The sequence below is a fragment of the Mobula birostris genome, chromosome 13 (assembly GCF_030028105.1).
Source record: "Mobula birostris isolate sMobBir1 chromosome 13, sMobBir1.hap1, whole genome shotgun sequence".
Taxonomy (NCBI): Eukaryota; Metazoa; Chordata; class Chondrichthyes; order Myliobatiformes; family Myliobatidae; genus Mobula; species Mobula birostris.
In genome coordinates, this window is record NC_092382.1 from 28329680 (window position 1) to 28342080 (window position 12401).

Genomic DNA, 12401 nt, shown 5'->3' on the forward strand with positions numbered 1-12401 from the left:
TTAGTGATGAGAAGATCCAGATCAGGCAGAGAATCAATGCGCTGTGTCAGAGAAGAGGAGGAGGGCTGGAGACGCGCTGTGTCAGAGAAGAGGAGGAGGGCTGGAGACAGGAGAATGCACTGTCAGTGCTGGGTGGTGAATTGTCGCCGAAAAAGTGGGCTCGGAGACGGAGATGAATGTGAAATAAACTTCACCTTCCCAGCAGCAGCTCATCCCGGAGGTCTGAGAAGCTGTAGCGAATTGTTTACGAAAGTGTTTGCAGAAATACTTCACACACCAGACACATAATATTATATGTTGCGTACAACGAACACGTGGCCTTACATTTTACACAAGGGTAGTGTACTCCGATTAATCCCCACGCGAAATTGAGACATCCATGCTGAGAGTGAAAGACAGAATGGAAAGAAAACCGCCAGTTTGTCAAAACGACCGTGGCAGGACTCGAACCTGCAATCTTCTGATGACTTCTAATCAAGCACCGAAGTCAGACGCCTTATCCATTAGGCCACACGGCCGTGTCCTCTAAGATAGGCCAAGGAACGAAAATGGGAAATGCTGACCGCTGCAAGGAGTTTCCATGTATAGAATGTTTTACTGACCGAGTTAAAAGTACTGGCACACAGTGATTTCATCCCAGGTGAACATTCAACCTTTGTTGTTAATATCTTCCTAATAATTCCTACTTTGGGCTGTTCATTTAAATTCAATATTCTGTCACGCAGAAAGGAATTCTCCAAGGCACAAGTCACGGTCTTTTGTAGCGGCGTTATATTCTGGGATTGGAATCTGTGAAAATGGTCCACCATATTCAATACATTATTCATAGAGTGAGCTCGAATACTTTTTAGATATATCAGCCGTTCGATTGATATTCCAGAGCCGGGCAGCCATGTGTATGTGTCGGGTAAGCTTTCGGGTGATCGGATCTGCGGTTGTGCACAGCCGGGCGTGCCGTCATCGTGTCCGTAATGTGGTAGCTTTCAGGTTATTGCATTTGTCGAATACACGGAAAGTCGTTATTCTCGAACCAGATGGCAAATTTCTATAATATCTGTTTACTTGAAATCGAGCAATATGACAAGAATTTAATTTAACATAAATTTATCTCATTGTACAACTTGTAATGGGATCCTGAATTACCCCTATGAACTGTTGTTTTGAAAAGAGAGAGAGAGAGAGCGTTATTTAACACCGACTTGTTTGTAAAAGAGAGAGTGAGACGAAGACTAACGGTGGGACTGTCACTTTAAGGAACAAGAAAGAACTGCTTAACTGTTGGATTTCTGTTGAAGTGGAGATAGCACCGAGCAGCTCGTATGTTGCTATAGTGACCGAAGGCGGTGTTATTTAATAGACACTCGATCTAATGATTTTCGGCAGGTTGTTGACACTTCCTGCAAGGATTTTTGTCTGCTTACATTTCTTTCACAGAGAGAGGAAGGAGAGATTATTTGAATGGCAGGTGGTACCCAGTACGGTGAGATAAATAGGAGGTCAGATGATAAAGACATCAAGCACATGTTCTGGACAGTGAATGAGCACTGTTGTGCCCGGAGGAAAAGTGGGTTTTAGCGGATCAATTAGACGGATCGATCTGTCGTTTTTGCAGTGGAAAGAGAAAAAGGGTTGACTGGTGGGGTGTTGTCGATGTGTCCACCCTCGCCTGGGGGATAGCTCACCACAGAAAAGCGGTCCCCTTTGTAACAGTCAAAGTCTGTGACTGTTATATATAAAGTCATTGCTAACCTGTTTGATTGTCTACATTTATATTACTGTATTGCGTAGTTACTAATAAATATTATTAGTTTATAGCAATACCGGACTCCAAAGTGTTGGTTCTTTATTCCCGTCACTGGGTTCGTGACAAACTTAAAACACTCACAGGTTCTAGAGTTACAGAGAACAGAATCGATCCTTTTGCCACAGCACGTCCATAGCGTCTAAGCCGCCTACATTAGCTATTCCCATGTTTCCTGTGATTAGCACCAATCTCTCTGAACTCAGCTTTTCACGTCCTTGAATTCTGGTAAGCACGGCGAGCAAAATAAATCGACGTAGAATCTGAACATAAATGTGTGTACCATAAGCAGAGTCTGTAAGTGTTCTGAAGAAATTCAAGACTTCCAGTCACAAGAGAGGGAAGAGCAGACGAGGTGGCCGAGAGGTTAAGGCGATGGACTGCTAATCCATTGTGCTCTGCACGCGTGGGTTCGAATCCCACCCTCGTCGCGAGGTGTTTGTCTGCGAGACCATCTTCGAATTGATCACTTTAAAAGTTCCGAGCCTTCACCTTTTGTCACAGGGACGCCGACAGGTTGGTGTGTTAGTCATGAAAAAACAATATTCACCATTAGTTCGTCACCAAATTTGGCCACAACACCACAAAATATAGGAACTGAATTCGGCTATTCGGCTCATCGATGTTTCTCCGCCAACCCATCATGGCTAATCTCAACCCAATTCTCCTGGCTTCTCCTCGTCACCTTTGTCAACCTTACTAATCGAGAAGCTGTCAACCTCCGCTTTAAATAAACCCAATAAGATGGGCTCCACAGTGAGCAAAAAATCCACAGATCCTTATCTTCCGCTGCAGGAGGTCCTCCTTATCCCTGTTTCAAAGGGACGCTCTTATCTGAGCCCTCTGGCCCTAGACTCTGCCACTTCAGGAAACACTCTCTCCATGTCCTTTTATCTCATCCATTCAATATTCGATAGATGTCACTGAGATCCGCGGCTCGTCCATCTAAATTCAAGCGAGCTCAGGCCCAGAGTTGGAAAACGTTCCTCAAGTGTGACCTTTTCAATCCCGGGATCATTCTAGATATCAGCCTCCGATGTCAGCACATCCGTTTTAGATTAGGGACCCAAATGTTTACCATACTCCAGAGGCGCTCTCACTAAAACCTTGTAAAGGGTTAGCATTACATTCTTCCTTTTTGTTTTCCAGCTCTCTCGAAATGAATACTGACATTACATTTGTCTTCCTTACTATCGCCTCAAACTGTATGTAAACATGTCGGGAACCGTGCACGAGATCTCTGAACTCCCTTTACACATCTTTTTGTCTAAATTTATCCCCATTTAGGTAATAGACTTTCTCCTCTTTGCGTCTACAAAGTACAATTCCATACATTTCCCGACAGTATAATTCATTGCCTATTCTTCTCATCTGTCCAAGTTCTTCTGCAAACTTTCTGCTTCCTCGGGACTACCTGTCCTTTAAGCTAGATTTGGATTGTCCTCTAATTTGGCCGCAAAGCCACCAGTTTCATCATCAGGATTCATTGACATATGAGGTGAAAGGTTGCGATCGGAATACAGACTAGTCACCGGCAGGCAACCAGAAAATGTCCCCTTCATTATCAATGTTTGTCTCCACCCAGTCAGTCATTCGTCTCTTCATGGCGGTATATATGCTGCATTATCATTTTTAGCAGGCCCATATACTGCACTTTGTCAACAACGTTCCGAAAATCCAACTAAGCAATATCCAGTGACTTCACTCTGTTTATTCTGCCTGTTATTTCCTCGAGGAATCCCAAGCAATTTGTCAGGATAGATTACCCCCTGAGGAAACAATGTTGACTTTGGCCTATTTTATTGTGTGTCACGAAATGCAGCGAAACTTCCTCCTTAATAATGAACTGCAACATCGTCGCAAACGCTGTGGTCGGGCTAACAGGCTGATATTCTCTTTTTTGCTTCACTCCCTTCTGAAAGAGAGAATGACGTTTCCAATTTCAAAACAATTCAAAAATACAGTGATTCTTGAAGGATCATTACAACTGCCTCCACAATATTTTGGGACAAGAAGATTGGCGTGAATGTCGGGAAAACCTGCGATGACGATTAGTTTCGCTTTTTGCCTCTCTCAGCGTCTGTCCCTTAATTTATTATCAAAGTGTGCAGACTTTAAACAACCTTGAGATTCGTCTCCGTACAGGCAACTACGAAGCGAAGAAACAGAATAAAACTCATTAAAACAAAAGAAGACAGTCAGACACCCAGTGTACAGAGAGAGAAAAATATCGCACAAAAACAAAAGCACGAAAACAGTGTTCAGACAAAAGGTCACAAAGCCAGGCATCTCTGCAGCCGGACAAGAGGTCCACTAGTTGTCGGCCACAGTCTCAGGCCAGCACAGACACAAGCGAATCCCGCAGGGCAGCAAGCTGTGCCGAACAAATCCCTTGCCTCCGGCTCCGAAAACAAACCATTTCTATCTGACCTGTTTCTTAAATCGTCAAAACCCTGTGTCATTCCTCGCTCTCTGTTACTTCGATACGCCCTCGGGCTCGGGTTTCGTCGCTTCGATTCGGCCAGTACCCGACATAGACGTCGTCTGTATTTCCACCTACAAGCATGACTTAGAGGGTGTTTCGAAGTTTGGTGTTAACTGGAAGGGAGGTGAGAGGGCGGGTGCAATGCGTAGATTTGGACTTGCGTACTGATAGACAGAAAGAGTAAATGAAAAGTCGGCACGTGGAGGTTAATGATGGAAAATGTGAGGGAAGAGGAATCAAGTAGAGTACATTACATGTAAGTGAAATTCAAAGGGAGTGAGATGTTCCTGCATGTGAGATTTAGAATAGTTAGTATGATGGTGCAAACAAGGCAGCAAATGGCGCAATGGTATTTATTACAACAGGGCTGGAGTTCGGAAACACAATTGTGCAGAGTATTAGCACAGCCACACCTCGACCACTATGGACGGCTCTGAATCCCCTATTTAAGAGGGAATACGTTCATGTTGACAGTCCAGAAGATATTACCTCAGATAATTCCTGGGTCAAAGGCGTTGTCCTATCACTAATGGCTGAAGATTATAGAACGAGGATTTGAACCAGACAGAACTCCAGAGGACACAGCAGGGTGGATGTTGACAGGGAGGCAGAGCGATAAATAGCATAGAAATAGGCTCTTCAACCCATCGACTCCATGTAGCCATCAAGGACTATTTAAAACTAAATATGCCCCAGCCCTTTATATTCCCTTTGCATTCCCCTTGCTCTCATCCACATTCTACCGCTCACCTGCATTTAAAGGGACACATAAAATAAACCAAAATCACACATACATGTGAGATGTTGAGGAAACTGGAACATTCAGGTTAAATACCTGTGATCACGGGGATTTGGTGTAATCTCCACTTAGCCAGCACCCAAGGCATATGTTTCCATTTGCAACAGAGCTTTCAACAAGGGGACATAATGGGCTGATTTACCACTGAGGTACATCGCAATTTCTTCCCATAGAAAAGAGTGACTGTCTGGAATTCTCTACCTTAGAGGTTTGCTGAGATTAGATCACTGGCTGTACATAATAAAGAAGGGGATACATTTTTAAAGACTGGGAAATTTAGAACCATGTGGACCTGGAACAGGAGAGAAGTTGTGAGATGGTAAAGATCCATAGATAGCATCGGTTGTCAGGACAGCTTTTTGTTTAGATTATGAGAACACTCTGTCCTCTTTTATTGTCATTTAGAAATGCATACATGCATTAAGATATGATACAATGTTTCTCCGGAGTGATATCACAGAAAACAAGATAAACCAAAGACTAACACTGACAGAACCACATAATTATCACATATAGTTACAGCAGTGCAAAGCAATACCATAATTTGATGAAGAACAAACCATGGGCACGGTAAAAAAAAAGGTCTCAAAGTCCCCGAGTCAATCGACTCCCGAGGTCCCGATAGCAGGCGGCAAAAGGGAGAAACACCCTGCCATAAACCTCCAGGCACCGTTAACTTGCTGATGCCGTGGAAGCTGCCGACCACAGCCGACACTGAGTCCGTCCGTCCGAAAACATCGAGCCTCCGACCAGCCCCTCCGATACAGCCTCCCGAGCGCCATCCTCTGCCGAGCACCTTCGACCTATCCCCAGCCGCTGAAACAAGCAAACCGAGGATTCGGGGCCTTCCGCTCAGGAGATTCTGTAACCACACAGTAGCAGCGGCAGCGAAGCGGGCATTTCAGAAGTTTTCGATATGTTCCTCCGCACTCTCACGTCTGTCTCCATCAAATCAGAATTGTGCACGGTCCCCTACTTGACAGATTATAGATTATCATTCACCAGAGAGGTCGCGCGCGCTGCCATCCCGCCGACATCTTCTCCTCCTTTTTTTGAGGGACTAAATAGAGTTCTTTGAGCCTGATAGAGTTCTTTGAGGAGGTGACCAGGCATATAGATGAGGGTAGTGCAGTGGATGTGATCTACATGGATTTTATTAAGGTATTTGACAAGGGTCCACACGGTAGGCTTATTCAGAAAGTCAGAAGCCATGGGATGCAGGGAAGTTTGGCCAGGTGGATTCAGAATTGGCTTGCCTGCAGAAGGCGGAGGGTCGTGCTGGAGTGAGTACATTCAGATTGGAGGGTTGTGACTAGTGGTGTCCCACAACGATCTGTTCTGGGACCTCTACCTTTCGTGATTTTTATTAACGTCCTGAATGTGGGGATAAAAGGGTGGGTTGGCAAGTTTGCAGACGACACAAAGGTTGGTGGTGTTGTAGATAGTGTAGAGGATTGTCGAAGATTGCAGAGAGACATTGATAGGATGCAGAAGTGGGCTGAGAAGAGGCAGATGGAGTTCAACACGGAGCAGTATGAGGTGGTACACTTTGGAAGGACAAACTCCAAGGCAGAATACAAAGTAAATGGCAGGATACTTCGTAGTGTGGAGGAGCAGATGGATCTTGGGGTACATGTCCACAGATCCCTGAAAGTTCCCTCACGGGTGGATAGGGTAGTTAAGAAAGCTTACGGGGTGTAATCTTCCATAAGTCGAGAGATAGAGTTTAAGAGTCACGATGTAATGATGCAGCTCTATAAAACTCTAGTTAGGCCACACTTGGAGTACTGTGTCCAGTTCTGATCGCCTCACTATAGGAAGGATGTGGAAGCATTGGAAAGGGTACAGAGGAGATTTACCAGGATGCTGCCTGGTTTAGAGAATATGGATTATGATCAGAGATTATGGGAGCTAGTGCATTACTCTTTGGAGAGAAGGAGGATGAGAGGAGACATGATAAAGGTGTACAACATATTAAGAGGAATAGATAGAGTGGACAGGGCACCATTGCTCAATACAAGACGACATGGCTTTAAGGTAAGGGGTGGGAGGTTCAAGGGGGGTATTAGAGGGAAGTGTTTTACTCAGAGAGTGGTTGGTGCGTGGAATGCACTCCCTGAGTCAGTGGTGGAGGCAGATACACTAGTGAAGTTTAAGAGACTACTAGACAGGTATATGGAGGAATTTAATGTGGGTGTTATATGGGAGGCAGGGTTTGAGGGTCGGCACAACATTATGGGCCGAAGGGCTTGTAATGTGCTGTACTATTCTTTGATTCCATGATAGCCGGCAGATGCACCTATTTCATTGTGTTCCTATCTGAGGTGAAAGAGGGATCTCGGGTGGTAACCTCAGAACACGGGGACTTGGAGGGAAGGGTCGGAAGATTTACCTTCAGGATGATAAAGTGAACGGGGCTGGACAGCGATATCCAAAGGGAATTCACGGCTTCCTCAGCCCATTGACCCACTTTCACTTCAGTCTCATTTGTACTGGTTGTTCAAAGCCTAATGAAATGGCTTCTCTGTAATGTTCACTACTGAAGTAACGGTTTCTCTGTAGCAGCAATGTTTGGGTTACGGCTGGAGATGACAGGAATGTGAGATACATGTTAGCCAATCAGGATTTTGTTGCCCTGTGTTGTGAATGTGGAAGCAGTTAATTTCGCGGGCTTTTGAGAGAGAGAGAGAGAGAGAGAGAGAGAGAGAGAGAGAGAGAGAGAGAGAGAGAAGGAGAGAGAGAGTGAGAAGAAGAAGCGAATGGAGAGATTTAGTAGACCGCCGGACGGGGTGGACTCGGAGCGAGGGTCCGAAGCCAGCGACGTTCGGAGGAGGTCGATAGTGAACGATGGGCCTATGAGTGAGGTTCAACTTTGTGCACAGACTGTTCAATAAGATTCTGCCCTTGTTTTTCTTTGATTTCGTTTCTCTATTAACCCTATAGTCAAAGTCAGAATTATAAAGCTCAATCGTTTAATCGCATATTGTGTACTGTTTGTTATTTCGGGGTACTGATTTGTAACAGAGGGCATATCGGGTAGCATCCACCCAAACGAAAATTCTTACGTTTGGCCGGGCCAGGGGTTATCACCCCCTAGATTAAGCCGCTAGGCGAAGCGAGAGTTACAAATGTAACCACGCAGTAACAGCCCATTCAAACCAAGCTGACCCAGCCTGTGTTTGTGAACCGCCCCCCTTTCAAGAGATCATCACATTACCTGTTCGCATCTCTCCTTATGCACCTACCCAGCGTCCCTTTGAATAAGTATTGAGCTGAATTTAAAGGAACACTCTCCCTGTGTAAAGAAGGTCCACGACGGCTTCAGATAACAGCTGCGTACCCAGGCATAGAATGGCAACATTCTCATGTGCAAAATGATGGTGCACAGCATAAACTTCCCGACATCAGCAGAGTGTCCGTGTTGGACACTGGGATGTGCATACGGGAATATAATAGATATAAAGGGAGTGGGGGCATACATACCCAGGTCAAAACCCATCCTATAATGTTGAATCCAGTGTGTGCTGTGCTCCCACTCGTGACCATTTTCACCACTACAACGGCCCCTCACAATACGCCTCTCTCATTCTGACCATCCTCCTCACTACCTGCAGCGTGAGCGTATTGTCACTCTGTTCTTGGAATAAAATGATTGAACTGGACGTAGTGCAGACAGGTTTTGTGAGGATATTACTTGGTCTGGAGGGTCCAAAACGAATGGCACAGGTTTAGACCGAGAGGGCAAAGATTTAGAAGGTGCTGAGTATCTTGAATGAGCTGCCAGTGAAAGTGGTCGCGGCTGCTTCAGTGGGATCAGTTAACAAGCGCTTCGATCCGGGCATGGGTTACGTTTAAGTATTGATGTTAGAATGTCAGGGGCAAAGCTAAAGTCAAATTTGTTTTGTCAAAAAGTCATGTTTGCTGTTGTGTGCTGGGGCAGCAGGCTGAGGGTAGCAGACACCAACAGAATCAACAAACTCATTCGTAAGGCCAGTGATGTTGTGGGGATGGAACTGGACTCTCTGACGGTGGTGTCTGAAGAGAGGATGCTGTCCAAGTTGCATGCCATCTTGGACAATGTCTCCCATCCACTACATAATGTACTGGGTGGGCACAGGAGTACATTCAGCCAGAGACTCATTCCACCGAGATGCAGCACAGAGCGTCATAGGAAGTCATTCCTGCCTGTGGCCATCAAACTTTACAACTCCTCCCTTGGAGGGTCAGACACCCTGAGCCAATAGGCTGGTTCTGAACATATTTCCCGGCATAAGTTACATATTACTATTTAATTACTTATGGTGCAACTGTAACAAAAAACAATTTCCCCCGGAATCAATAAAGTATGACTATGACTATGACTATGACTATTTAGTATTGTAATTAGCACAAGAATATTTATGCACAGTTACCATGTTAAAAGTCGGCATCACGCATGAGGTTTCTGTATCTCCCGCCTCACCTGGGATGATTGTTAGGGGCCATGAATGGTAATGAGGGAGGAGGTGTAGGGGCAGGTGAGGCACTTGTTCCGCTTGCAAGCTTAAGTGCCCGGAGGGAGATCAGTTCGGAGGGGCGAATGGACAAGGATGTCGAGTCGAGAGCGATCCCTGTGATAGCACAAAAGTGGGGGGAAGGGAAGGGAAGATGTGCCTGGTGGTTTGCTCCCGTTCGGGATGCCATGAGTGGGGAAGGATGGAGAGATGATATATGAATGTAAGCACGCCACTAGCATCCACAATTATACCATTTTTTACGGATCACTACACCAGATATAAGTAAGCTTTTCCTACCAAGGATCAGAGGTCGTACACAGCGGTCAAAATATTAGAAACAGAGAAACATAGAAAACCTACAGCACTATACAGGCCCTTTGGCCCACAAAGTTGTGCCGAACGTCTCCCTACCTTAGAACTACCCAGGTTTTACCCATAGCCCTCTATTTTTCTAAGCTCCATGTACCTCTCCAGGAGTCTCTTAAAGGACCCTATCGTTTCCACGTCTATCATCGCCGCCGGCAGCCTATTCCACGCACTCACCACTCTCTCCTTAAAAACTATACCCCTGACATCTCCTCTGTACCTGCTTCCAAGCACCTTAAAACTATGCCCTCTCGTGCTAGCCATTTGCGCCCTGGGGAAAAGCCTCTGACTATACACACGATTAAATCCTCTCATTATCTTGGACACCTCTATCAGGTCATATTATGGGAGAAGTGTTTTATTTATTACGGTACCTGGTGATCAGGGTTGCGAATTCCAGTGTCGGCTCATGCATGAGTTACTGCGCATGCTTGTAACCGAGAAGCCGAGGACTATGTCTTATCGCCCGCCGGGTGATCCCCAGCCCGAGAGGTTTAACCGGACCTTGCCAGACATGCTCGGAACCTTGGAGATCAGCAAAAAGAACATATTGCTGTCAACATGTTGGGCATCAGGTCCACTGCTATAACTGTACAAGAAATGAAGCTACCGGGTACTCACCATACTCTCTGATGTTTGGGCGCGAGGCGAGGTTGCCCTTTGACCTCTGTTTAGGGACTGGTGATGGTGACCTGCCATGAACACTTATTTGAAGTGTGTGTCTAACATGAGAAAGGAGCTGACAAAGGCTTATGAATTAGCGGAAGTCGCGGCTGCTAAGCAGAATCAAGAGAAGGCATGATCAGAAAATTAGGTTCTCCCAACTCATGCCTGGAGACCGAATCCCCATAAAGAATTTGGGGCTACCTGGGAGACATAAGTTGGCTAACCGCTAGGGGGCTACGACCGATGTAGTGGGCAGCCAGATGCCATACGGACCAGTTTTCCGGTTGAAACCAGAAGGTGGGAATGGGCCTGTCGAGATACTCCATCGGAACCACCTTCTGCCTCTGGGACAAGAGGTGCACGTTGATCCAAAACTTGACCTGGACCCGGCTCCTAGTGACGTGGTGCGGTGACGTGGAGAGACTGACGGACCAGCAGCAGGAACGATTCGGCCGGCCCACGCCCCTGGATGGGATACGAATCTGGAGGATGAGGAAATGGGGGTGTGGGAAATGCTGTCACATGGGGAGAGTGTAGTGTCCTGTTCATATTTTTACTGTTGTGTTGTCTGTATTTCATTTTCATTTTCATATTCATAGTCATAGTCATACTTTATTGATCCCGGGGGAAATTGGTTTTCGTTACAGTTGCAAACTGTAGCTTGTGTAGCTTGTTTTCAGCTTGTTTGTGTTACTGCTGAAGAAAAGTGATGATGTGGAATGTGTGGTATCCGGTTCGCCGGAGGTTTTCTTGATGAGGGGCAATAAGGTTGGTCTTCGACTTTTGTTCGGGGGAGACGAAGTGAGAAGATGTTGAGGAGAGCCGATTGAACATACGATCCGCTGGGAGACCCGTTTGTTCGAGGTGGATTCCGAGCGATGTTCGGAAGGTGCTGTGGACTTTCACGCTGAGGTGGGCCCAGCTCGTCAGTGACAGGTAAGTTCAAGATAAACTCCAACCTGGGCATATTTACTGTTTCATTAGGACGGGCCTTTTTCTTTTTGTTTTTCTTTACTAACACTTTAGTTAAGCTAAGTTTCCTAAATATAATTCCCTTAATCGTATGCAGTGACAGTCTGTTATTTGTAACAGGGTAGCAAATTACACAGCACCCACACAAACTGGGGTTTGCGGTGGGAGAGCGCCTCTGTCCCACGTGTTTTGAGGGGTCCGAGGCTGTCCTCCCTGGACTTACTCAGCCAAGGAAACCAGGGTGTTTCACTTGGAACAAAGGTGTTGTCCTATCACGAATGGCTAAAGGTTATAGAATGAGGGGTGATCTATTTAAACCAGACAAAAGCTGAGGATACACAGCAGGGGAGATGTTGAAAGGGAGGCAGAGAAATAAACAGGGTGGAAATAGGTTCTTCAACGAATTAACTCCTTGCCATCCATCAAGGACTATTTTAAACAAAATATGCCCCTGTCATTTATATTCTCCTTGCTTTCCCACTTGCTCTCATCCGCATTCCACCACTCACCTACATTTAAAGGAGCATTAAAATGAACCAAAATCACACACATATATTGGGATGTTGTAGGAAACTGGAACATCCGGGTTAAGCACCTGTCATCACGCGGGTTCCATGTAACCTCCACTGACCCCCACCCAAGGGATATGTTTCCATTTGCAATAGAGCTTTCAACAAGGGACATCATGGGGCTGACTCACAACTGAGGTAGATCGCAATTTCTTCCCGTAGAGAAGAGTGAATGGCTGGAATTCCCCACCTTAGAGGTTTGCTGAGATTAGATCACTGGCTGTACATAATGAGGAAGGGGATACAT

At 45.8% G+C, this 12401-nt stretch overlaps 2 non-coding genes across 2 annotated transcripts; one reads left to right on the plus strand and one right to left on the minus strand.

The window, feature by feature from the left end:
* Window positions 1-429: 429 nt before the first annotated feature.
* On the minus strand, window positions 430-518 carry trnar-ucg (transfer RNA arginine (anticodon UCG)). Its single transcript is given in 2 exon segments — window positions 430-465; window positions 482-518. It is a non-coding gene; the product is annotated as a tRNA-Arg (tRNA).
* Window positions 519-2150: 1632 nt separating this feature from the next.
* Window positions 2151-2232, plus strand: trnas-gcu (transfer RNA serine (anticodon GCU)). Its single transcript has one exon. It is a non-coding gene; the product is annotated as a tRNA-Ser (tRNA).
* The last annotated feature ends 10169 nt before the right edge of the window (window positions 2233-12401 follow it).